This window comes from Rattus norvegicus, chromosome 14, assembly GCF_021556685.1.
Source record: "Rattus norvegicus strain SHRSP/BbbUtx chromosome 14, alternate assembly SHRSP_T2T, whole genome shotgun sequence".
NCBI lineage: Eukaryota > Metazoa > Chordata > Mammalia > Rodentia > Muridae > Rattus > Rattus norvegicus.
The window spans coordinates 73,215,823-73,241,264 of NC_141547.1; the positions used below are offsets into that span (position 1 = coordinate 73,215,823).

General features: G+C 39.4%; 1 protein-coding gene across 1 annotated transcript in view; it reads right to left on the bottom strand.

The window, feature by feature from the left end:
* Window positions 1–7,233: 7,233 nt before the first annotated feature.
* LOC120096625 (uncharacterized) overlaps window positions 7,234–25,442 on the bottom strand; it is a 312,239-nt gene continuing 294,030 nt past the window's right edge. The window contains exon 7 of the mRNA XM_087584553.1: window positions 7,234–7,676. The gene's annotated coding sequence lies outside the window, so the exon portion shown is untranslated. The remainder of the gene's footprint in view (window positions 7,677–25,442) is intronic.

Consider the following 25,442-nt stretch of genomic DNA (forward strand, 5'->3'; position numbering starts at 1 on the left):
AAACAGAGGACTTCATGCATGCTAGACAAACATTTTACCGACTGATCTACATCCTCAACCTTGTTTCAATCATATTTTATTAAGTATGTACCCTATTCAGTGGTCAGCAGTTTGATAAGACATAAACAAGAACCTGCATAAGACATGTCTCAAGTAACTAATTTATGTGAGATTTTAATCTAAACATGATGTATTTGGACAGCAAATCACATGGAAAGTCAATTGCCTTTATGAGCTCCCATTTCCTGGTGTGTAAAATCAGAGTCTTTGTGTCAACGTCTAACGCTCCCTTCAATTCATACATAGTCTCAATTATGTGGTTCATTGTATTTTCAGCCTGTCATTTGTGACATTCAAGTCAAAGCCCTCTGCTCTCTCCCACTGAATGTCCAGCAGAAAGTCCAATCAGAAGTTTTGTTTTTGCTCATTGTGTGAGATCGAGCAGGCCAGTGAACCCTGATATCAAACTTCAGTCAGATGATCTCTCCTGGTGGGATTTTCTAATCACCCTGCAGTGGTCCTGACCCAGTGGGGAAGCAACTGAAATGGACAACCCATGGGTGCCTGTGGGAGGTGGCCCCAGGAACATTCTGGATAATCAAAATGAATTGAGATGTCCTTTTCATCGAGCTATTAAAAACATCCATGCCATGGGTTCTTTGCAGAAGAATGCAGTTGGATACTCATTTTGCACACAAGCCCTTCCCTCCCTTGCTGGCAGCTGCTGCCGGGAGAAGTTCATTGCTCTGGGTTATAAGTTGTCAGGCTCTGTATTTAAATATTCTTTACCCAGCTCAGTTCAAGGTCCAGGTCAGCCCATAGTATTAAGTTAAGTACATTGGGAAATACATTATCTTTTGGGTCACAGGGGTACAGTTCAGAGAACAGCAACAGGATTTCCTGGTTGATAGATGATTCCACAAGAGGTTATAGCTCTTCTGCCCTAGAAATAATAGCAATAATCCCCGACATTCATATTCCACTCTGGAGTCTGCAGAGAGTTTTCACATCCATTATCTCTCAGGATGTTCTCGGGGGAGTGCGTACTGCACAGAGGAGAGGGCAAAGCACTGTAGTCTTTCAGGTTCAAGCTCATACATCTATTTCCACTGGACAACTTCCTTAGGGGTGCATCATTGTTGCCTCTAAAAGTCACCTCAGTTTACTGCCTATAATTAGGAAATGTTGCTGTCAATCTTATAAAAGTAAAAATGAGGTCAAATGAGACCAGGTTTCTGTATCTTTAACATTTTTTAAGAACTATCAGGAGGGGTTAATATGATCAAATTTTTATTTATTGTTTGACAAGTTTGTATGTGTCTATAATGCGTTAGCATCAAAAATACGCACTATGTTTCCCCCATGTCCCTCTCCCACCCACCCTGAGCCCCTTCTCCTCAATAAATTTACCTCCTACTCTCATGGTTATGTTTCTTGTGACCCACTGAACTTAATTATGGTTGCTTGAGTGAGCATGGACAGGCTACAAGTAGCTAAAACCACCGTAGAAAATGACTCCCTTCTCCTCCTTCTCCGAACTCATTAACTGCCAAGAAATCTCCAAAGCCCCTTCCTGCTTCGTGATAAAATGTTTAAAGTAGGCATGCGTTTGCTTGATAAAACTTTAAAGACCAAGTCCAAGTATGGGTAACATCATTTTAAAACAGTCTTTATATTATGTCTTCAGGATCACGCATTCAATTAGTACCTTTCCATAATATTAAGAAAAAAACAAATATCTGCCTTCCAGAAATTAGAAGACTAAGCTATTACAGATCTGGTTACAGTTATGAATTAAGCCTGTGAGTAGAAATGGAGACACGTGGGTGAGATATCAAAGGACACAGTGCAGCTATAAAATGAATCAGTGGAAGGAGGCTACAGTGGACATACTTATGGGTCTAAAGTCCCGTGAATTGCTTGGGTCCCAACAAACAACAGTTACTATGCATGTCTTCTCTCTCCCCCTGCTTTCCTCCCTGCAAGATATCAAGAATGTTACCACCTTCATCCCTACTTTAGACAAATGGAGATTACAGGAAACTTAATTACAGTATCCATGGCTGATAGAGTACTAAAGCTCTCATAACAATGTCTGTCTTATCCCCAAATCTCTAGCTGTTGTCCACTGCTCTATAGTATGTGGTACTTTCACAGAAAGCAAAAGACAGAGAAGCTTAAGTTTTTGTGTTCTGGTTTTGTTCTGAATTGCTTATTCTCCTTTAGTGAGGGATGGGAGTAGAATTAGGCAAACAGTGCTCTCTTAAGCTAGATCCCCAACCCTTTTTACTTTATTTTTGTCTCATTATGTTCCTCATATGGCCCAAGTAGGTCTTGAACTTGCCACATTCAGCCACAGACTCCTGAGCTTCTGGAAGCTAAAGGCCTACACCATCAGACCTGCTTGTACTTGCACCCAAATGACTTAGAAGAGGAAAGAGCATGAAGAAAGCTTAAAGAAGGTGGTAGCATTGATCAGTTGTGAATAAATACCTTTGGGGGTATGGAGAAAGCCTATCTTTCTAAAGAAGTATTTGAAAATGGACTGAATTTCATCACTAAGTCTTTTTATGCACATGTCTCTATGTGTGTATACATGGGCATTGTGCCCGTGCACACACATGTAGAGGCCAACATCGGATGCATCTCTTCCTTATTTTTTGAAACACATTCTCCCTTTACATCTCAAACTCATCAATTGGATAAACTGGCTGACAAAAAGCTCTCAAAGGAATTTTCTGTCTTTGTCCCCATTCACTGGGATCATAGATATATACCACCATGCATGGGTTTTTCATGAGTTCTAGGCATCTACACTCAAGTCCTCATGCTTTTACAGCAAGGACTTTACCTACTGAACATCTCCTCAGCCCTCATTACTACAGTCTAAGCTTCCTACAGAATGAAACTTCAGAAAATCCCCTCTCAAAAAAGTTTTAGCATCCACTCTATCTCTGCAGTCTCCCTTCAAGTTACTGCAAACAGAAGAGGGTAGAAATGGCAAGGTCAAGTACATATGTAATCAGCCTAAGATCCTTGAGTCAGGTAAGTCAAGTACAGCTCCCTGTTTTTTAGATCGCATGTGCCTGAAGCCAGAATATTTTCTTTTTCAGTTTTCAGTTGACATAGATGTGATACAAGGCTACGACAGTCAACAAAGATGAGGAAATGAGAGTGTGAGAGACGAGCGATAGTGAATAATAGGAGCGTGCATGCCTACACCTTCAGCTAAGACTACCAACAGCTAAGACTCTCAGAAGAAGTCATGTGTGGCTGTGGGAATTCTGCTACCTCCAGTAAAGCAAATACTCCAGAAACCCAGAGAGTGAAAGGAAGCTGAGAACGATCAGGATCTGACAATAACTCAGCCAGGAATCGTCTAAGCATTCTCTTTTTTATCCATTTATTCACGCCAACAATAAATCTGACCACCTATTTAACTTGAAATTACTGTCATGGCAGAAAATATACTGGAGACAGATTTTTAAATGTGGTAACAAAAATTAGCAGACAAAAGCAACTTGAGAAGGAAGAGGTTTCCTTCCCCCTTACACTTTTATGTAACAGTCCATCACTGAGGGACATCTGGGTAAGAAAGCCAGAAACAGGAACTGAGGCAAAGACTGTGGAAAGGCATTGCTTACTGACTTGCTCTCTGCTAGCTTTTTTATGGAGCACAGTACCACCCGTCTAGGAATGGTGTCACTCATAGTGAGCTGGGAACACTTGCATCAATTATTGATAAAAGAAAAGTCGATGGAAGTTCTAAGACACAAGTACTGGGTGCTAACATCCTAGTGACTGCCTTATGCATGAGGCTGTACTCAAGTCAGTACCATTAAGAAGAGTCTGATGGGGGTTGGGGATTTAGCTCAGTGGTAGAGCGCTTGCCTAGGAAGCGCAAGGCCCTGGGTTCGGTCCCCAGCTCCGAAAAAAAGAACAAAAAAAAAAAAAAAAAAAGAAGAGTCTGATGTACCCAACCCCTTGGCTAGTGTTGGGCAATCGCAGGTGTACTCTACAGAACCTTGAAGAAAAGTCTCATCATGCACACATCCAGAAGCAATGAGGAAAACGTGACTAATCACGGAAAAACAGGCACACTGAGGAACAGGATGATGAGAAAGTAAAAAAAGAACCTTTGGGGATTTTTTCTGCCCTAGGAGAAAAAAAATGTGATTGTATATATGGAAATATCAACATAGTTCCTGGTATTTTCCAGGACCTTGATAGTGATCTGTCCTCAAATTCAGAATGACAAAAGATGGGAGTGTGTTCATGTACAGGGCATGGGTTGTGAAAATATATCCATTATCAACGCAAAATTTTCAGTATTTGTTGTCATTTTAATAACCCTATCATTTTGAATTGTCCCAATTGTGCTATACATGAAGCTAGAGTGAGCTCAGGTTTTCAGTAGCTGCTCAGGAAGGATAAGGAAGGGATCTGAACAAAATCTCATAAAGCAAAGCTTCAAACCCTAGTTTGGGCACTGTGAGACCAACTGTGCAACCCTGATCAAATCACAATGCTATTGCTAACATTTGCGAAGATTACAAAGAAACCGCAAGGTGGTGATCCATTTTCTCCTCCTACCTACATGCCCACCATAAACCACATTCTATGGAGCAAGCTCTTAACTCTCCCATCATCACAGCCTGTAAACATCTGCACTGGGATTGCACATCTTCCGCTATTTCTGAATCTCCAAATCAATTTACTTTTTATTGCTATGAAACAAATCACTCAAATCTCAGTGCTGTACAGCAGTGATCATTTCCTGTGTTTCTCTAGCTCACAGTGAGACTGTTCTCAGCTGCATGCCCTCACTCAGGGTTCCTCAAGCAGTTGTAGTCAGATACTTGTCTTGTTCTAGAGTCATTAGGATGATGTGTCCTTGCATATCAGCTAAAACCTTGCCTAATAATAGAGCCAAAACATAAGCTGAAGCCTCTTTTTGTACTCTAGGCTTCCCCCACAGCATGGCAGCAATGTCTTAAGTCTGATATACTCAACCTCAATGGTTCTAAGAAAACATGTAAGGCCTTTAGATGAATCTCTTTCAATGTGTTCTCCAAGAACTTCCAGATTTGTGTTATATTTTGCTAAGTTTCGATAGTGACCAGGCAAACATCTTCTATGAGAGAAAGATGGCTGGGTATTTCCTTAGTATCTATTCTTCTCTTCTTCCAGTGAAAAACAATTTTAACGTAAACATATGAATATAAGGCAAATGTATGTTTCCCAAACTCCCTTGAAGTAAGTGACTGTATGCTAAGCAAATGAGTGGAACTGTTAGCTTGCAACTGGTCAAAAGTTACAGTGAGCACATGGCCCTTTTATCTACTCTGCTTCCTATTAGCTTTTATTCAGCTGTGATCATGGAAGCTACAGCGGTCATATATCATCAGATGGAAAGCAGCACATTGAAGATGAAGAGCATGTTAGTCTTCTTTCTGCTAGGAGGCAATAACTGATGCTGTGTAATGTATAAAGAAACTGACTTTATTTAATACACCATTTCTGAGGTTCAAGATCATAGTGACTATACTTGACTCTATGAAGAACCTGTTGAATGGAATACCTTATGGCATATGGCATCGTGATGGGAATGTATGTGGGAAGGAGAATTCTATGTCAAGACAAGAAACCAGAAAGCAATGACATGACAGTCTTGCATCTTTAATTATAACATTCCTCCTATGAAAATTATTAAAGCTCTCTTGAGAACTACTTCAATGTCTTCTAAAGGTGGCATGCCTTTTCACCTCCCAGCAGCCTCCACTTTCTCAGCCTTCTGCCATCTCTTTGTATCATACCACATAGACCAAGCTTTTGGTGCACAAGCACATCAGAATCACAGTGCAAAATGAAAAAAATCATTACCAAGTTAATCTAGCATGTTTGCCTGCTTGTCCACAAAATGGCTACCTCCAGAAAAAGTCTTGTATATAGCTTAGCTGAGTTAATACAGCCAAAGGGAATTTCACAGTACATCCTCTAAGCGTCTAAGAGCCAGGTCACCATCACCTCATATTTGTCTAGTATTTGACTTCCCTCCACACATTGAACTCTGGGCTACTCTCTTATCATCATTCCAGGAAGCACAAACTGGCTAGTCACTGTTGCTTGCATGAGATACACTGTGCCTGATTCATACCTTATCCTCTTTAGATTCCTAGAGAGAAGATACTTTTAAAAACTTTCTTCTGCCATTTATTCTCTCTACTTTGATCAACTGTGATTTTTCTGTGTTAACCACTATCAACTACAGAATGAACCTTCTCTAAATAGGTCAAACAACTAAAGAGACAGGTATTTAGAGGACAGTTTGATTCTATGTCCATTTCAGAAAAAATTGGAAGTACATTCACTATTGGGACCTATGAGCAACATAATCATTCTTCTTGGCAAGATTTTCAGTAGCAGGCATATGCTTCCTCCTTTGGAGAAAGCCTCAAATCTAATCAAAATGTGGTTAGTTACTCTAAAGTCATCCATATTAACATTGCATCCACAGGCATATCTTTCCATACTGGTTTACGTTATTGCAGTTCACAGAGTTCACAGTTGAATAAGACCTTTTAGCTCCCATAGCTTGCATAGCACCTTCCAAAACTACGAGAACTATACAGCAGAGAAGCTTCCTAGTCACTTTTGACTTGATTTGAGGGCATCTCTATAAAATTCCTCCTTTTCAGGGTCCTCAAGGACCATTGAGGAAGAGGGGGCAGGAAGATTCTAAAAGCCAGAGGTCAGGGATGACTGAGTGAAGTGGTGTCTTCTTGGTGTAACAGAATGGGCAGCACTCACAAGCTTTTAGCATCTGGGATTGCCTACATAAGGCCTGCATCAGATCAGGATGGTCACCATTCTGTCATGAGATAGAAAGGCATTCAAGTGACCTTATCCCAGCTATGGACAGTTGATAGCTTCTGGGGGAGAGTCAGTTTTCTTTAAATGTATGGCTCCAAAGAGGTCAACAGTGCCAGCTATAGGCTTCATACCTAGAAGTATACCATAAACACACATTGGAGTTCAGGATTTATTTTTTATAGGTGGACACTAATTTGAGGGGTACAAGAAAATAGAGGTAGTTCTTGGGGGAATATTAAAGGAAGGAGTTGAGATAAATAAGAGGAAAATACAGTATATTAAATTCTCAAAAATTAATGAAAATACTTTTTAGTCTTTTGTTAGGAGCTAAAGAGATGGCACAATGACAGAAAACACTAGTTGTTCTTCCAAAAGACTCAATTTAATCTCCCACCTACCCCTGTACCCAGTGGTTCACAACCACCTATATTCTTCTGGCTTCTACAGGTGCTGCATGTACACAGTAAACAGACAAACATGCAGATGAAGCAGTTAAACATAAAATAAACATTTCTAAAAACAAGCAAACAAGCAAACTGGTACTAGTTAGTTAGATGCACTTAAGCTTCTTGTGTTTATAACAGGACCTAAAATGGCAAACTAGCAGGAACTAGTGAAAATATTTGCAATTCCAACACACAGGAAATGAGAAATCAGAATGGACACCAGCAGCTTCAGCCATCCTTCCGGTCAGTCAGTCAGTGTGCACATGCTGCTTGTTGAGGGTGTCTTGTACCCCTTGGTCTGCTCAGCTCTTTATTATTCCCATCCTTTGTGTACAAAGTATGTGGTAGAAACTCGCTCTAAACAAAAGAAAAGAGATACGATAGTTAAAAATGGATATTGTCCTTAATCAAACTTCAAATCTTATGAAACCATAGGAAGGAGTACTAAACTAATAAATCTCATGAGCTTTTATTTATACCTACAGCACCGACAGAAATATTTTAGCATGCATAAATACCAGCCTTGTATAGTCCACTGACTACGCCCTTGCAATCTTGGTTTTAAATTCTGGATTAGCACATTTTGTGCAAAACAGCACGTGGTAGCCATGAGCAATTCTACAATTAGGAAAATACTTCAGCACTCTGGTGGGAATACAACACTTGCACAAATGAGGCACATTGGTATGCCAGGCAGTAACCAGTAACCTGAGCAGTGAGACAAAGAAGCCAGCATCATGAGGAATGGAGATTTCTTCCACTCCACACAACAGCAGCTCTGAGCACCTCAACTTAATCCCACTAATTATGCACCAAATGCTTCTTCTGCACCACAGGTTGATTCTACTAGGTGTAAGAGATGAAGGTGACTAATACACGATCCCAATTCACCAGGGATCAGATATGTAAACAAAAGGCCTGTATTTCTGTGGGGTTAATATAATTAGAGTGTGCAGAAAGGGATAAGAAATTAGAGAGGAGATGGGGGAAGGGGGGGGCAGATTCTGTCTAGCATGAGGCTGCCTAAAGGGACTTAAAAGGTTAAGGTGAGCAACATGAGTGAGGTGGCTAAGGGTGAGTCCCAGTTTACTACGCCAACATAGAAGAAAGATAGGACACCAGCAGAAAGGGTTGTATGGAATGGTGGGAGCTGGGGCTGGGACTAGCCATGGTACAAGAGTATTCAAGAGGATGTGTCTGAAACTGGGATGTGCCCTGACAGGCTTATGAGAATTAATAGCGTTCACTGAAATAATAAATCATGTTTTCTAGGGGAGGAACGGATTATAGGAATTTGGAAAATCTCCCAGGGTAGGTTAATGAACAAAAAAGGTTACAAACTGAACAGTGTGTGTTGTGGGGAGGGGTGCGTGTGAGTGTTGAGAATCTAAAGACTGCTCTCAATATAGTTAAGAAGAATCCAGTATATTGTTAATAACTATAGTCTCTAGAAAATAAGTCCAATAATAACCATGATCTCCATACCATTCTCATTATAGCATTGATAACATACGACTTTTGATAGTTTCTTTTTCTTCCATCTCATCCCCAGGAATTGGCAGCCAATCTATTGGGTAAATTCCTTATAAATTAGTGATGACAAGGTAGGAAGAGGTCTTCAGCACCAAAAGTAAAAGAAGTCTAGCAAATAGAACTAATTATGTCATAGAACTAATTATCACGATCATGTATGGGTTATTTACAATCACTCCTGTGAAAGTCTATCCTAGCATGCATCCTTCCCTGATGTATGACATTACAGCAGAAATGAACAACCTACATTTTTGCCACACTAATTCCCCATTCCAGAATTCTCACTAGGATCCTATATGAGGTCTAGGCAAACCTGCCAGTGTATTTGATTAGCACATGTGGACATCACTCTGCTCTCTTGGTTGTTTTCTTACAAGTGTGTGGTATTTGCTCCCCAGGTTATTTCTCATTTTTGCCTGCTGTTCCAATAACAATGTGCCATATAGCATGTGTGTGCCAATAACAATGTCCGAAGCCCTCCCTCTCTATAGGAAAGCTATCATTGGTCTCCAACAGATCTTTTTGCTTGCTTCAGCCCTATGCCTGAGATAGAGCTCCTGATGAAAGGGAGGGAGATTTAGCTACTGGGAATATTATAATGTCCAGGTTGTAAATTCACTGAATATCATTGACAAAAATTTCTTCATAGAACATATGAAAAGACTTGGAAGTCATGGTTGGGGATATGGTTGTGACTGTTTTATCAGTGGTATGTCGAAGCCTCAGAAACAAGTTTCACAGTAGCCCAGGAAAAAAGTCATAGTCCTAAGACAGACTAAGCTCACCAAGCAGTTTGCAAAATAAATGAATGGGAGGAGGAACTTTAAATATGATGTTCTCTTTACAGGTACTTTGAAACTACTGGACTCTAGAATGTGTTAACATGAAAATTTTTTAAAAATTGTATATGTCTCATTAAACTTCAAAAGGAATCTCTGTTCCCTGAGTAGTAACTGAACCTGTGCAGTTGAGTGATACCAAACATTAATCCGACTGAGTTTTACTGAGAACCTGCTTTTTAGCTGTCAGTGTTAGAATAAGTAGGAAAATCATCAGTGGGAAAAACCAGTATTTTAAAACCCCGAACTGATTGGAACTGATTGGAACTGATTGCACATGGTCTCTGATAGAATATCAGCTGTAGAAAGTTATGAACCAAGCCCACGTCACTTATTGTAAAGTAGTCTGAAGGAAGAAACATGTATTATTTTTGTCTCACAATTTCAGGGCTTACTGCCATAGTCATATTGCTGTGGGCTTGGGTCAATAGAATACCACGGCAAAGCAGATGTGCACACGAAGAATATGTCTGCTGGCAGCCAGGCCAGAGAAGAAAGGGGATGAAGATGTGGGGACAAGAACCCATTCCCCCACTAACCAGTTTTTGCCAACCTGGACCCACTTCCAATAGCACATTAAGCTATACATGAGGTCTCTCTCCTCTATCATGTGTTTCCTGAATTCCCTATAATCTCAATTATAGACAAGAAAAGAGAAGGCAATATCAGGGAGTATAAATGAGTTAGAGACAATAAATTCTTTTCATGGAAAAAACACCAAGTTAGAATTTATGTCAGCACTTTCAACTTTCAACTGCTTCATATTTTTCCCACACAAACTTAAATATTGTATGAGATGCAAGGAAATAGTCCAGGTTTTACTCAGAAGAATGGACTTCAATCCTCATTCCTTGAGTAACAGTTATGTGTCTTTGGACAACCAAATTCCAGTTTCCTGAGCTGACAAATAAAAGGCTGAATTAGATCCATATTCTCTATCCTGACTATACCTTAGATTTCCCTAGGGAGCTCTTAGAACCTATGAATGACCCCCAAATTAAATTAGAATCCCTGGAGGGATTTGTAAGCACTTCTGATGTGAAAACCATGTGTAAGAACCTCTAAGCTCAGCTCTTAACTACTATATCTGGGCTTGCAACTGCCATTCCCACTGAGACCAAGCAGATAATGTAAGTGCAAACAACTCTGTTTATTGAAACTGTACACCCTCCTTAAAGCAACTGAAGGACGTTTTACAGAACTCTAAGTCTTGCTTTAGTCTTACAGTGTCTACTACACTCACCTCATCCCTTAACTTATCTCTTTGTTTAAGGATCAGTTTGGGTGAGACAGGGGAGTGACCATTTTTATTGAGTATCCAAGTAATTAGTGAACTTGAGTGCAGCCCCCAGAAGCCTTCTGTGCCCACTCTTATGTTCTTTTCAACCTTGAAGAGGCCTTACAGGTAGAAGCAATGCCCAGCTGAGGTGGACAGCAAAGTTCAGTGACATGTGAACTGGCTCCCAGCTGTTGGAGTACATGGTCTCCAACAGTCATCCCACTACACCCTAACTTCCAAGACATACCATCATTTCACCTGAAGCCACTTTTTTGTTACCTACTTTTTTTTAATCAGTGAGGGGAAAATAAATGCCTGACAATGTCATCCCAACAAGAGACAACCTTGATATGCCACTCTCAAGACAAAGGTAGACCTTTGTTCTGGCCAAAGTTGTTGCTAGGCTCCTGCTGTATCTCAACTTCTCCCTCTGCCTACTGGCTTCCTTCTCTAGATGAGGACTGCAAGGGCAGTCTTGCAAAAATGTCCTATACATATGAATCAATATGACTCAGCTTCTAGTCGCTAGCTTATCTAAATATATATATATATATATATATGTATATATATATATATATATATAATTTTTTCAGCTCTTTCCACTTCTGCTTTAGGAACCTAGTCAGGCAGATAACAACTTTACCTGTATCCTGGGGAGCATTTGTGATCACTACTCATATAGACATCATCATCATCATCATCATCATTGTCTTTACTCACCAATGTTACCTCAAGCCATTCATGATTTCTCAAGGTTTCTTACCTGGTAAAATAGTATATTACTCTGCCATATCCACTCCTACATTTAATGGGCCCCTCCCACTTTGATCTGCTGGGTAGAAACTCTAGCCAGACCCACTGGCTGAGAGGAGGCAATGAGAGTATGAGATAAAGCCCAGACTGTATTAATACTTAGTATGCTGTGGCCAAACACCACTTTCGGCTGTAAAGTTTCTCTGGTTTAAACTTTTAATTTCTAAGCAGGCACCCAGCATGGGGACATTTATTATTTTATTCCTACTGTGTCTGTCACAGATTTTTGTATAAAAGCAGCGTGGAAGTCCAAATAATAGGCTTAACTTTGTAAAGGGTCATGCAAATGGCTTATTGACAGGTCTCCCAGGAAGGCAAAGCTGGCAGCCCATCTCCAGCAGAGCCTGAAAATGAATGTCCCAGGCTTGTGTTTCCAGGGCTGCAAACTTGACTTCTCCCCTTGGCAACCACTCTACTCCCTGGGCCCACCGCATTCCTTTACCACCAATCTCTCGAGTAGAATAAGGGAGGACAGTCAGATCTCAATGCTCCATTCTCTCTGGGTAGATAGTAAATCAGGCTCTCGCCTTGGGTTTTATTTTACATACCAACATTTTTTGCTTCCCGGAATCCAATGCACATCACTGGGCTGGGTACCTAGGTTTCACTTTTGTCCAGTGTCCTCATAAAATGCCTCCATGCCTCAAATCTTTAACTTCCCTTTATATAGATAAATATTAACACTATCTGTTGTCCTTTGTGTGAGTGGAGAGATTAAATTAATCAACTCAGACTGAGTATCTAGAAGCTTCTGGTTAACTGATACACGGGAGTCATGGTAACGACCGTGGCATGAATACAGCACCAAACTGATTATGTCTGTGAGTTCATTTCTCCTCCGGAAAGTCAGATTACAAGCATGCAGCATTTTATGACCCTAGGAAACTAAGACAGACTACAATGAAAGGTACCCACGAGCTTCCTGTTCAAGTCTTGAGTTTTCCTTTTGAGGCAAGCTTTGAAAAAAGTTTCCAAGATAAACCTTGGAAGATGACTAAGGTGGTTAAGGACACTGGTTCCTCTTCCAAAGGATTTGGCTTTGATTTCCAGTACCCATAGGATAACTCATAACAGATCCTGGGGGATTCTCCCACTCCTCTGGCCTTCTCAGGCAGCAGGCATGGGATATGCAGGCATACATTCAAGTAAGATAATCAAATACATAAAAATAAATTTTAAAATAGTTTTAATGAATTCACAAGAAGAAAGAGCATTGAAATTCCAATACGGCTAGAGAAGGGGCTCACTAAGTCTCCCCATTCCTGAGAAGATTCTGACAATTGATAGAGACAGTTCACATCCGGGATGCAGTCCCTGAGATAGTCCTCCAGCGGTAATAGGAAGGTACACTGTATACATACTTGGAGCACTAAACGGACCCTGAAATTGTAAAATAGTAATAATAGTAGATAGAATTGAAAGTGGATGCTGATGCAGAGAAGTTAGAAGAGGGACGTGGGAGGGATATTTGATTAAACACATTATGTGTATGTATGAAATTCTCAAACAATAAAAGGATTCAACAACAAAACAATAAAATAGACACAAATACCATGAAACCGTCTTCCAATTCCCTCCCCCTCTCTCCCCCCACCCCGCCTTTTCCCTCTCTCCCTCCTCTCATGCACATCCATGCAAATAGTAAACCAAGTTCCTCACTTACTTCAAGCTCTGGAAATTTCCATTTCTGCCTTCACACAGCATTCACATGAAGAACATGTGATAAAATGGACTACTATTCTCAACCCAAATTCCATTTAAAAAAAAAAAAAAGCCACAATAAGCCACTCCTAAGTTGATGAAAAAAAAGTTTTTTTTAAATTTGCCGAGTAGAGAACTCAATGATAAAAATCATGACACAACATTCACAGAAGAAAAGCTAGAATAGGTTAATGAAAAGCAGAACAAGCTCTATTTCAACGCCAAAATTCAGTGTGACCTACTGCAGGCCCTTGAGTCTGATATCTTCCATTAACACTTGATTTCCTACTTCATTAGTTTTGTTGTACATCTATCTTTTCCTCCCCTTTTGAGTGTTAATTGGCTTTAGGTTACATGTCTGTCTCACAACTCTGAATAGCTAATGTGAAAAAAAAAAAAGGAATCCATGGTGCACATAAGTGGGAGGCTCCAGCACAAAGCTGTTAAGGTGTTCTCTTCCCTCTCTAGGTCTCAGCCCTACCTGTCTTTCTCCTGTTGCCCACATTTCCTAGTTCCAGAATTCCAATAGGAAAAGAACTCTGCTTCTTTCAGACAGACCCCTGGCTGAGTGTGCTTGGTTCTTATGCATATGAGCATTTAGTCACTCAAGCAAGGGTAGTAGCTTAGCTAACCCAATCTGGCCCCCATGTCCTATCACCTTACAGGCAGGAAAGAACAATTTCCATATACTATGGAAATGATGTGGATTGTAGAGGTCTTCTCCAAAGCAATAGGAAGAAAAGGCGTTAAAAATTGATACACACAGATAAGATGAGATTAACACTAAATAAAAATAATGCATTATGCTAAATAGTAAGCCCCCTAAATCTCTAAAGGGTATTGCCACTGAAGAAACATGCTTCCTATGTAGCACCCATACATCCAGGTTGCTTTCCAATGTCACTCTGACCCCAGCCTTTTCCAGTCTTCATCTGTAATATTTAGAAGCATGAAACTTACTACCCCCCCAAAGAAATAATACTTAATAGAATTGCAAAAGAAAGCATAATCTATCCTACCCTATGTATCCGGACAGCAATTTTCAACTCCAGTTTCTCTGGTCCTACAGATCTACTCTAATGAAACAGGATATCTAAATGATAAAAAAAGACAAGGCAAACTGAGATATTAATTGCATAGTTACAATGTACCGGATTCACTTAGTTTTTCAGACTACACATTGGAAGTCCCACTAAAAGAACCTCCCCTCTTCTCCCTCTCTCCCTGTATCACTCCCCTCCTTCCCTCCCTTCCTCTCCCCCATCTCTAGTCCCTTAATTAATCAAGGTAAACTAATCCCACATTCCTCTGTGCTCATCTTCACTTTGTTTACCTGGAACTAGATTCTGAATGCAGTCGACCTGTCATAAAGTACTTTGACATTTGTCTCAACCACAAACAGAAAGTGGTCATTATTATTTGGCATTTATAAATGGAGAACTGAGATTCAGACTGGTGAAAAATCAAACAGGGATTGCCTCCCAACTGCAACCAGGTCTGAGTCTCCCACTCACCCCATTGCTCTTCCTGCAAAACTTGTGTTCTGAACCTTTTGAGCCTAACTACCATGTTCTGAAGGCATGCTGTGTTGGACCACCACACTGAGCGATACTAATGGGGTAACAGAGAGCAAAGGTATTCGGAGATGTTTTTGGCATCTTTAATGTGTCGAGCAGCTCTTCAAGGGCTATAAACATTCCATGCTTCAGTTCGCTTTAGTCTTCTGAACGTTTATTGTACCTGCTTAAATAGCCTGAACTCTTTTTCTTTGGAACATAGATTTAATATTATTAATATTGCAAGCTCAAAGGCATCTCCAAAATTAGTGCTGAAAGAAGGTCAAAAAACTGACTCCTTGCACCCTGTGCCAGTTGGATGCTCATTACCATACTAATATTGCCCACATCAAAGCTTCAGTGACTGCCTCCAATATATGCAAATGTGCACTGAGGAAAAATGGAAATGTATGTAAATGACACAGAGGTTACACTGGCCTATTACCATCACAAATCCCCATTTACAGCCCACTTTTAATTTAAGTGATCTTTCTATTAGGAGGCCACTTATGAAGTTAATCTGGAACAAAATCACAGCATGTCAATTAAAATGTCGTGGCAGGAAGACCACCATCGATTGGTAACTCCTAGCAGATGTCTTAATTAGGCTTCTTGGTGGCAGAACGACCAAAGACACTTGTGTGAAAGTCATTTTCAAGTTTGTATCTGAGGCTTCTCTTCAAACTTTTCCTCTCTCATCTTTCTACTTAGATCCTAGCTAGGATGGGGCTTCCTTTTGTGCATTTCCCCCCAAAGGACATGATTCTTTCTCTCTTTTCTTCTTTCAAGAAGAGCATCCCAGAGATAATACTTCACCCTTAGAGACTCTGCCAGCTTTAATTTATTTAAAGTCTTTGTTTTATCTTTAAAATTCCTTTGAAATTTGCATTCTCCTTCAGACCAACTGATCTTAACATTAAAAAGTAAAAGTTGTATCCCATCCAGTAAAATCGAGGCCAAGCTACTTTATCTAGCTGCCCTTAGCCCATGATGAATGAATGGATTGAGGGAAGACCCTTAGTTATTTCCATGCAAAAAGCCCATTTAAACATCTTGGCACCATGTAAATCTGGGTTCATAAGTTGAGTCTTGCTTACTGTGAATGGATTGGGGCAAATGAAATGACCGAAAGTCATCTCTCCAAAGAAAGGCATTTGTCTTCCCTCTGCCCTGCTCATCCAGTGAGGAATGCAAACAGAATCTCTGCCCAGTTGTGCTTTGTTTGGACTTAGAAAAATGAATGTTGCTTTTATGCATAAATATTTTTTTCACTCCAAAATGGAGATAACCACAGTGTTTCATGAGCATTTTATAGGAACATTTTCCCCATCTAAAACAAAACCTACAAAAATAAATACATGTTTTCTGATGGAGAAATCGCTGACCAAACTCAGCTGCTGTCACATGTGTTGTATGTGACATTATGGCAAGAGACAGAATTAAAAGCCAGGTGTAGAGCCTGAATGGAAATTATATTGAAGTATCTCCTATTGTCATAGGCCAGATGTTAGCACAAACCCAAAAGGGTCAAAAGTAAATATCAGCAGTTGGCAGACAATTCTGTCTTTGTTACAACTATTCAACATTGTCATAAATCACAAACATAGACATAAACAATGTGGCTTTTTAAAATAATTTTAAAACTTATGTGTACATATTGGTGTGAGTCTGGGTTTGTGCAAGTAAGTGCAGTGTCTCTGGATGCCAGAAGAGGGTGGCAGATCCCCTGGAGCAGCAGTGGCAGGTGGGCTTACGTCATGCAACAAAGCTGATGAGGGCCAACCTCGGGTTCTCTGCAAGAGTAGCACACACTCTTAACTGCTAAGCCATCTGTCCAGCCCAGAAGCAGATGATGTTGTGTGAACAGTAAATATCAGTATTCCAATAAAACTTATGCTAGATAAACAGTTAATGGTCTGGACTGGAGCCAAGAGCCTGCTAGGGAAAACCAACTGCCCTACCCCCATATAAACCAACTCAGATGTTAAAAAAATGAAATTGGATTAGATATATTTCAGCTTTTTCAGCTTTCAAAACAAGGAAGTAGAGGGAATTGTTTCAAACTTGAAAAATGTAAAGCATAAAACATAATTTACAGTACATAGTAGGTGACGCCAAATAATGATGTAAGACAAATGGAACTTTTCATGTGTAAGGCTTGTATATGAGCACACTCATAGAAACATATACATGCATACAGACAGATAATAGATTAAAATGTATTAAATGTATTATGAACATATGTGATATATGATGTATTATATATATGTGATACATCACATATATATGTGATGTAATATGTATAGATAGATATAGATATAGATATATTCAACCTTCTCTTCTTAAAGAATTTGATCCCTAAACATTTTGGAAGATTTCAGTGGTATTCCAGCTTGGATGTGAAAAGCTGAGCATAAGGCCCTGGATTGAAGGTTCAGCACCGCAAATTCAAAAGGGAGTAACTGCTCCCAGTAACTGCTGTGTGTGTACAAGTTTATGAAGAACATGGTCTTCAGTGTACAGATTGCTCTCCAATATCCAATGGTAAGGAGAGACCATTCTGATAAGCCAAGGCCTGGCTCTCCAGGGATGTCTGTGACGTCACTCATTGTCTCTAACAGCAACAGCAGCAGCAACAACAACAAAAGAATAACAATAATAGAATACCAAAAATGTTTCTTCTTGGATCTCATAGACCAATAGTAGAATGCCTGGGTCAAGGGAAAATTAATGTTAAGCATGCACCCCAGGCTGCTGTTTGTCAAAGTAGAAAATGCATAAATTTTTAAGACAAGACTCCAAACACAGTTGGTTTTCCTCCTTAATTTGTGACGAAGGACAAAGTTTTCCAACCTTCCTAAATATCAGCTTCTTCAGGCATTAAAGAGACATGACAAAATCTGTCTTTAAAGAGTGATTGGAGGAAAGGCTTCAATGAGCTGGACCTGGGAGTTGATGAATGATCGTCACCTCATCTAAGCTCAGTGCGCACTCTATAAATGTTCATGGCTCTGCTTTCCAGTCTCCTTGCCCAGACCGCACATAAAACAAGACCATTTTGCTGTCCTCCAAGAGACCATCCATTTCTGCTGCTAATAAATGGGAGTTTTATTGCTCCTGCTCAGATGCAGAACTGTATTATTGGTATCGTGCCGACTGTATCTTCATCCCTTCTCTAATGCACCGTTTTCTGTTGGCTTGTTCCATGGGGCTCTCTAGCTGCTTCCCTCCTGCTCCTCTCTCACCTTGCTGCAAAGTCATGAGTTAGTCCTTTTCTAGTATTTGTCATATAGTAACAGCAGTCTCCCACAGGTACAAGTCAGTCGCAGTGGTTCATCATAATATAGTGCTTATCAGTCATCTAGCATGAGTTTACATCTGTTCTTTTTCTTTATCTAGTTATAGTCATTCATCCAATTTAAAAATCTTAGTGCTATATGTATGTGTAAATATATGGGTATATGTATTTATGCACACATCCCGCATGCCTTATTTTTTTAAGCTTCTAAGATTTTAGTTTTATGTAGGTATTCTTTGCAAATAAATATGTTGATAGCAAATACAATTTTAGATAATTACATTGATGTATTTAAGAAATAGAGACATTTCAGACATTATAAAAGCCATGCTTTGGTGACAGAATCCTCTTCATATTATGACTGCTAGTTGCTACTTATCTAATCATTAAAGTTGATCAAATAGGACTTGGTCTTTTAGCAAGCTTTGGGTTTTTTTTACTTCATTTGCAGCATGCAATCAAAACTTAATCCATGAGTGCTTATGTTTAAGGTTTATCTTTTATTAAAGCTCATTACAATCTAAATGTTTGTCTCTTCAAAAAACTCCTGGAGATACTTAACTGTCATTGCAATGGTGCTGGGAAATGATCGCTATGTGGGCTTAGTCCCTGGGGATGAATTGAGATTGCTATTGTAGGAGTAGATTTGTGATCTATAGGGAAACTGGCTTGCCAGAAAAGCAAGTTCTGTACCCTCCAACACATCTCTCTAATATGCTCACTCTTGCCCTGTAATGCTATCTACCATGAGAGAGGCATCAAGCATGCGGTACCAGGTGCAGATGTATGACCCTGGGCTTCCCAGGATTCACAACTGTGAGAAAAGAATTGTGTGTTTTCCTGGTAATTCCCAGTCTGTAGTAGTGTAGCAATAGTAAGCCAGCTAAAAATAAAGCAAAAATTAGAACCTACAGGCCCAAAGCTCTGATATGAAAGAACAAAGCAAAATATTCTAATTGGGGGCGTCAAGAACTTTGAATGCTTAAGGATTCCCATAATTGCTCAGAACTATGTGCAGGATATGTCAAGAGACCCACCCCTAATCAAGAAGCTACTAACCATTGCTAACTGCTATAAATGCGAAAATCAGTTTCACCACTGAAGTGTTATATCAGTGGGTCTATCAACCACACTTGAGGACAAGCCCCATGCTCTGAAGTTATTGGCCAACACGAACAGACTGGATTCCTTGGTTTGGTTTGGTTTGACTTGGTTTGGTTTCATGTCTTATTATTTTGTTTGTTTTGTTTTCTTTTGTTTTGTTTTTATGTCTTATTATTTTTGTTTCCTCTGACAAAGAGAGAAAGAAAGAACATGAAGATCAAAGGATGAAGAAGCATAGAAGCTCTGAGAGGAATTGGGAGGAAAGAAAGAATATGACCAAAATATAGTCTATGAAAAATGCTAATAAAAATAAAGACTATTAACTTCTTGGAAATAATGATAGACTCAAATAAACAAAAGAGATTAGGGATGACTAATCAACAAGACAGGCCATGTATTCTGGTGCCTCTGGTCCTCCTCTCAGCCATTCCCACTGTAGCCAGAATTAGCTTTGTAAGTTCCAAATCTGAGAGATTTCTTTTCTAGCACAACGTATCTTAATTGTTCCTTAATATCAGCGACAAAATAGGCAAATTCCTTAGGAGGGTTTACAAAATGTTCCAATGTGGGTCAAAATTTCTCAGTAAGTTAAGAACACAGAGATAATAATGTTTTGTGTGTACACATCCCATATGACATGGAGGTGCACTGTATTTTTAAAAATTACTTTGTTTATCTGGAATTTAAATTGATCTAACTGGTCTGCTCTGAATTTGGTAAGCCTACTTGCACAACCTACAAAAACCAAAGTTCTTTGGAGTTACTTGACCATGCTCATGTCGTGCTGCCTTATATGTGAAAACAAGATTCAGTCATACCATCTGTTGTGCATATTGTGCATATCAATACTTAATGAAAAGTGGTTCCTTGCAGGAAGTATGAGAAGAAAGTGTGAAACAAGGAGATTGGAAGAACAGACCAACTTCAAGCATGGCGTATGTACCCTCCAAGTGAAAGCTAGTGACTGTTGTCTAGCCACCTTGGTCAGCCACTAGACCATGTTTTCCATATCACTTCCTTCCTTCCAGAGTGCCTTGAATACTAGAAGCACATAATAACTGCTTAGTTAAATAAAGAGTTATTTAAAATAACCAGTGAAGTCGAGAAAAACCTTAAATAAAACAAAAACTCAGGCTTATTATAAAAAGAAATCAAGCATGGCTGAGAAACTTTGCCTAAAATCTGTCTTTCAAACTCAAAATAATGCATGACTAAAGGTTTCTCAGTCTTACCTCATGGGAGGGCAGATGTTTTTAGATGTCCATGCCAAGTTGCTTGGCAAGGCTGGCACTTCTTTCAGGGATTCTCACAAAAAGATCCATTCAAGGTCATCAGGAACAGCTTTGACAGATATATTTGCATCCACAGTGCCTAGGCTTCTCCAGGGAAAGTGGCTGACTAGCATGAAAAATGTCAAGTGGAAAAACAGTCCCACTCAATCCAAAAGGATCTGCTTCTGAGACCTGTTCTCTCATAGATACCTTGGCCATATAAAGACTGTGACCTAATCATAATCCCAACCCTATATCCTACAACTTGGCCAGGATTAAACAAGGATGGGGGAGCTTTCTCTATCTACCTACTTGTGACAATTGGTCTGCCTTGGTTCATGTACATCTGCCATGGTGATCCTGTTAGCACATGAGTTCCAGCCGGCTCACTCAGTGTTTGCCTGTGGGTTTCCATCTCACCCAGAATGAAAACCGGAGTAACTGATATGGACCACAAGAAAATCCAGCAACGGACATCTTGCCATCACCCCCAACACCCTCTCCTCTATTCCAGCCACAGTAAGTTCTGGGAATTTCATAAAGTCTACCAAACTCCTATCTCAAAACACATAAAAAGTCAAACGATCACATTCTACACATATAAATAAAAAATACGAATTTTTTAATTAAAGGAAGACAGTTAAGACTCTTTGCTTAGGAAAACATACAACTATGATTGCCTTTGACATGCTCCTCTGAACTTGGAGACTAAACCTGCTAGTCTCTCTTGGAAGCCAATCCTTCAACTTGCTGGGCTATTGTCTGTTCCCACCAACTCTCCATCCAATCATCTGTGGTTCCTGCTGCTTTTGGACTACAGAAATGAGGACTGGATGTGGCATTCAGCTGCAAACAGGGAAGCACTACATTCAATACTGTTTACCATAAGTTTAAAACCTTAGAGATAAAATACAAAAGATACAATTTTCTCAGATATCAAAGACCGCTCATCATTGCGATGAATAATTTCTTACAATTATTTCATTCTCAATGACTTGACCAATTCAGTATTAATCTCTGCATTTTAAAGATGAGGAAACCAAGTCTGGGGTCACCTGCTGAGCCTGCAATGAAAGAAAATTCTAATACATATAGGTCTGCTACTATAGTTTCTAAACTTCATGGTGTTTCCCACCAGGATATGCTTAATAGATTATTCCAGACCAACTCATCGAGACATGAAACCACATTATGGGGCCTCTCACCATCAGTGAAAGGTATTTCTTCTTTTCTCACCTTTCAACATGGACAATTAAGAAATGAATAGCCCATGACAATAGAAAGTCCTAGAACAATGTAGCATGCTTCATTTCCCTGTTTAACCACAAAGACTATCTCACAATAGGTGTCTACAAAATTCTTGCTGAGTGCACCTTAGTATAAAGAGAACTTTAAACTATTTTCCATAATCTAAAGTAGCAAGGCCCTTGATAATCTGCAAAGAAAGAAAAATTCCTCTTTCCATTATTCAATTACTGTTAATATTCACATATTAATAGTCATGTCTGAATGATGGATATATTTTAGTCACCATATCATTGTATGTTAAAATTAAACAGTTATTTTCAATAGTGTCCACTTACCTTTCATTAGAACAGAGCAAATTTCTTTGTGTCGAAAAAAAATTTTCAATGCAAAGGATAAAATGAACCATATGATTTTTTTAAAAAACAGTGATAATCAAGTGTGTAACTAATGGTAACCAGAAATAGCCAGTTGTGTTTGCCCTACAGTTTTTCTGTGTGTTTTAATGTGCTTGAAATAATGGATAATACTGCTTTTAAGCATAAAGAACTCAGACATGCTCACAGTTCCTGGATGGAAAATGAAATAAAGAGTGGCTTAATGACAGATAATATCTGCCAGTGGGTGGTTTATTTCTTTTCAAAAAAAAAATATCGTAGGCTCTTCCTAATTCCATTATACATTCTGCAGAAGTAGGAAGTCATTATTCCTGCTCTGTGGAAGTGAGGATGCTTGTGTCACTCTCGGCAGCTCAAGTTTTATAGAGAATGGGTTGTTTTTGTTGTTTATTAATTTTCTCAGTGGTGGGTTTTTTTAAGTGTTTTCAAATTTTTTGCAATCATTTCCAAGTGCTTCGGTAACATAGTAAGAATTATTGTTCCAAGTGGGTCTCAGTCACAGACCAAGATGCTACCTGAATGGATGAAATTTAGGATTCTGGACACACGTGTCTTGGGAAGTGGGAGAAAAAGATGAGCCAACGAGGGCAACACGCCAGAGCAATGGATGCCCCCTGGGGCACAGCTTCATGTCCCATCTGCCTCCTGAATACGGGTCCAATCTGAGGAAAGGGAGGTTGCCACCGCCATCCACCCTTGCCTTTCCTATCCATGGCCTCTTCACTTGTAATTAGGTCCTGATAATGGGGAAAGACGAGCCCTTAATCTTTCCCTTTACTCACCCCATCAAGCAGCAGACAGCAAGTTTCTCAGAGAGTATTTTTTTATACAAAAGACTACTTGGAGGAAAACAATACCCTTTGTACACGATACTGATTTTCTTCTTGAAAATGCTGCAGATGTGAGTCTATTCACATTCTGACCTTCACCGCTTCCAAAGAAAAACCTTGATTTCTGCTCCTTTGTAAGTAACCTGTTCGGTAACGCCATCTCATCTGCCTCATTTCACGCCTACCTGTATGACTGCAAATTCCTTTGTTTATATCTTTAAGTAAGACTTAAATATCACGGTAATTCTGTATTAAAGAAACTTCTCTGGACTGTTGAGCAAAGCCTATTTGTAAATAATGTGCAAAAGAGAGAATATTCACACATTATTGTTTGGAGTTGAAAATGAGAGAAACTGCTTATTAATAGTAGGAGGAGCTACAGCACAAATGGGCATATGGATCTTCTTCTTGGCTTTAGATATGTATCAGAGGACTACCATGTTCTGACAGGGGACATTCATGATGCACTGCTACATGAAAGGGGTGGAAGGCACAGCACAGATGTGTGTTCACTGCAATGATCTTTCCTTCTAAACCAACAGTGTTTGGAGGCACGGCTGATTCTGGGTAAAGATACTTACGGGTGCTGAGTATATCCCAATACCATACCTTCTACAAGGTTATACTCTTCTAGGGCGTGTGAATATTTTATAATCTGTAATTAAGATAAGGAGAAAAGTGATGTAATTGTGTCTGTGTGATTGTCCATTTCTGTATGATTCCTTCGTTTTGTTTGTTGTTACTTTCACTGTTAATATTGGTAATGTAAAAAAAAAAAAAAACAATTCTAAAGAACATTTTCTCTTTTGTCTTCTCTGATCATTTCTATTTGACTCTAAGATGAGAGGTTTTGCACATTCACCTAAAAGCCATTTTAAAACTCCTTGAACTGGACTACAGGAGTTAGCTCAGTGCTGGAGTACAGATCCATGCCCACACCACACATAAACATACATATGCACTTGCATAAAAACACATTAAATGGTCTTGTATGGTTCATCGTTAAAGGTTGGAATAAATTGGGGAATGGAGGCCAAGTTACTAAGGAGATTTCTTCTCTGGCTTCTGGTTTTGATAGCCTGATATGGTTAGCAAGATTTGTGCTACACACAAATGGATACTTTCTACATTAAAGAAAAAGGGTTTTTTTTTAATCTTTTTCATACAATACATTTTGATGATGTTCTTTCTTTTCCCCAATCTCCTCCCAGATAGCAATCTCTCCCTAATCACCGAACTTCATGGTCTTTTTCTCTTTAAAAATGCATACCAAAATAATGGTGATGATGGTGATGATGATGATGATGATGATGATGATGATGATGATGATAGAGTGATACTTATATTAGGCAACTACTTGTGAGCATAAGGCATGCCCCAGAGTACAGCTAATACACCAAGTGTCACTCTCTTGGGGAAAATAATGAATTTTTTTCTTTTTCTTGCAGCTAGTATCAATTGCAAAGAGCTTCTACATCGATGTTTGTAAGCAGCAAATTTTCTTTAAATATAACTTCTTTTCTTTTCTCCTTCAAGTAGAACTGGCTTACAGTTCATTATTAAGGCTCCTATTTAAACCTTTCTCAGAAAATAGCCAGCCTCTTGCCATTTTTCATTTGTGTGCCACATTTTCTAAAAGATATCTAACATGTATGCCATGATGTGATTTCCCCTCAGCTCAATTACCTCCTTGACTGCATCTCAATGATAATGCAATTTTTCTGTTGTGCTTTTCGCTTTCCTCCTCACCTTACTGTTCCTTCTCTATGCCATCGGATTGTTCTTCTCACTTCATAACATCCTGTTTTGGAGAGGCTGATCATGCCTTGCATTTCATTTTAGGACACTAAATACTTTTCTAAACCAAATCAATTTCTTTCACTAGACAATTATGGAAGGTCGAAGCTTATCTCCTTCATGTTTTACAGCTTTCCCATCCCTAAATAAAAACACAGCGTATTAAAGCCCAGAGTTTGCTGGGCGGCCTCAGGGAAAAAAATCGTTGCTTAGCCTTATTATTTCTGCTTGACCCTTCCTCTCCCGTGTATAACCATCCACACATCCTAGGTGAGCTTCGCGTTTGAAAGTGCTCTGACAATTGTCTATTAGAACTCTATCAAGATGAGCTCTTCTCCTCATCTACCAATACCGGAGTTTCTCTATTTCTTTCCACGAACAAGGGTACAAGAACTTCATTTTTCCACCTTGTAACTCTGCCATTACCATTATCTCTACCTTCTTTGTTTTTGCCCTCCA